Source organism: Rhincodon typus, chromosome 14 (assembly GCF_021869965.1).
Source record: "Rhincodon typus isolate 14 chromosome 14, sRhiTyp1.1, whole genome shotgun sequence".
Taxonomy (NCBI): Eukaryota; Metazoa; Chordata; class Chondrichthyes; order Orectolobiformes; family Rhincodontidae; genus Rhincodon; species Rhincodon typus.
This window is the reverse complement of record NC_063345.1, coordinates 30,760,594-30,763,019: the sequence shown is the minus strand read 5'-3', so window position 1 is coordinate 30,763,019 and position 2,426 is coordinate 30,760,594. Positions and strand designations below refer to the sequence as shown.

Here is a 2,426-nt window from a genome sequence, read left to right as displayed (position 1 = left end):
CTCGTCCCTGCCTCCCTAACCTGTTCTTCCTCCCACCTATCCCCTCCTCCCACCTCAAGCCGCACCTCCATCTCCTACCGACCAACCTCATCCCGCCCCCTTGACCTGTCTGTCCTCCCTGGACTGACCTATCCCCTTCCTAACTCCCTACCTACGCTCACCTTTCCTGGCCCCAGGCAGTTCTTCAGTCTGGTTACCAATTTCTCCTTTAATGTTCCATTCCACTCCTAAGAGACAAACTAAGCATCCACAACCATCTTAAAATCATTCGTAAGAAAGAAAAAAGCAATTACATGATTCAAAGTAATTAACATAAGAATATATAATGCATTGGTTTACGGAGGTTTTACATGCTAGTGTGAGTACGTCATTAGTACCAACTTACAAGTCCAGCACGCAGAGGAGAAAGGAGGATCTAAGTTAGATGATTAGATCAAAATAGATTCTTTGCACCATGTGAAAAACCACGAATTGGCTTCAATTTCCATTATGCTGCATTAGTTGACCTCACCTGTAGTAATAGCTAAGATACCGTACAGGAAATTTTATACACTTTTCAGAAGCAGGAAACAGGGCATGCGAGCTAATTGAAGTAAGGAGATCCAAAATTTCAATTTAATCATTGATTGAGACATAGAGATAAAGATAGTGACACATTTGCAGTGTGTGGCACCACTTGTGGGGAGAGTTCATACCTTGTAATACATTTGTTTGCAATGAATAAGTGTAAATTTTTTCTCTATAAAATCCTACATTCAAGGCAAAGTCAGTGATGCATGAAAAAATCACATTTGTTTGTTTGTGCATGTTTGTTTAAAGATGACACGCACTAACGAGCTGTATGCAGTTGTGGCTGAGATCAGTGGTCTTTCTTGTTAAATTCTATAGTGTAAGGGAGAACAGCAGGAGAATGGCAGCTTGCATGGAAGCTTGGCACAGGAAAGTGTGAGTGAAAGTGTGCAGAGTGGAAACAGAGCCTTGGAGCCTTCGTGTCCAGCAGGACCTGGGTGATCCCCCTCAGCAAATCAGGGTTCCACCTTGCATCTCAGTCATCTGTGTGCAATCCTTCCCACAATGGAACTATGAAGGACAAGTCCTGGCTTGTAGCATTGACCTTGTGCACAGCTGAAATTTAAATATGTGCTGAAAACAGGAAACCTGGCCATGGCAAGCACTTGGACTGCTGCATGGAAACATGAGAACAGGATGGTGCTTGGGGGGGGGCGTGCGACAATATTCACTGGAGTTCATTAGGAGAAAGCCCCCATACTGAAATTGATGCTTAGCCCATTTTTGAAATAAAAAAGAAAATCAGTCTGGGTGTCCTTTACAATGCAGATTTGGGAGGGCCAACTCGGCCTGCAAGTTCAGCACAACCCATACAGTGAGAAGTGCAACAGGTGACAGTCACATGAACATAATAAAGTGAACAAAAAGACACAAACCTTGTTACTTTTACAACAAAATAATCCTTAATTTCCTGTAACCATCAGTGTGCGCCAGTACGTTTAACTCTCGAGTTCAACTATCTCAACAAATAACGATCATGAACATACGAATAAAGTGAGAAAAGTAATAATGTGAATTATTTATGTGAAATTTAAGTCTGATAAAGCACTCAAGCGACCTTTTGTGCCTTCATGTCTTATGTTAACAACAGTGAAGTTGGGCAACAAAGTCTTGGCCATAATGCAGGACTGTTTTTACATCTCACCCGAACTGCAGGACGCAAACTTCCACATCAAGCAGATGTTCACCTGCACATCTGCCAATGTGGTATACTGCATCCGCTGTACCCGGCGTGGCCTCCTTTACATCGATGAAACCAAGCGGAGGCTCGGGGACCGCTTTGCAGAACACCTACGTTCGGTTCACACTAAACAACTGCACCTCCCAGTCACGAACCATTTCAACTCCCCCTCCCATTCCTCAGACGACATGTCCATCCTGGGCCTCCTGCAGTGCCACAATGATGCCACCCGAAGGTTGCAGGAACAGCAACTCATATTCCGCTTGGGAACGCTGCAGCCCAATGGTATCAAGGGAACAAGGTGCAGGGCTGGATGAACACAGCAGGCCAAGCAGCATCATAGGAGCAGAGAGGCTGACGTTTCGGGCCTAGACCCTTCATCAGAAAAGGGGGAGGGGAAGGGGGTTTTGAAATAAATAGGGAGAGAGTGGGAGGCGGATAGAAGAGGGATAGAGGAGAGGAAACAAACAGGTCGAAGAGGCGGGGATGGAGCCAGTAAAGGTGAGTGTAGGTAGGGAGTTAGGAAGGGGATAGGTCAGTCCAGGGAGGACGGACAGGTCAAGGGGGCGGGATGAGGTTAGTCGGTAGGAGATGGAGGTGCGGCTTGAGGTGGGAGGAGGGGATAGGTGGGAGGAAGAACAGGTTAGGGAGGCAGGGACGAGCTGGACTGGTTTTG

The 2,426-nt window shown here is 46.1% G+C and overlaps 1 protein-coding gene across 2 annotated transcripts in view; it reads right to left on the bottom strand.

Annotated features, from left to right (window-relative positions):
• LOC109938224 (uncharacterized protein C8orf48 homolog) overlaps positions 1 to 2,426 on the bottom strand; it is a 91,224-nt gene that overhangs the window by 87,180 nt on the left and 1,618 nt on the right. Inside the window, exon 1 of one of the 2 annotated variants that reach the window (XM_048605215.1) lies at positions 162 to 181. The exons of the other annotated variant lie outside the window; for it this stretch is intronic. The gene's annotated coding sequence lies outside the window, so the exon portion shown is untranslated. Of the gene's footprint in view, positions 1 to 161; positions 182 to 2,426 lie in introns of those variants that run through there. 2 annotated transcript variants of the gene reach the window in all.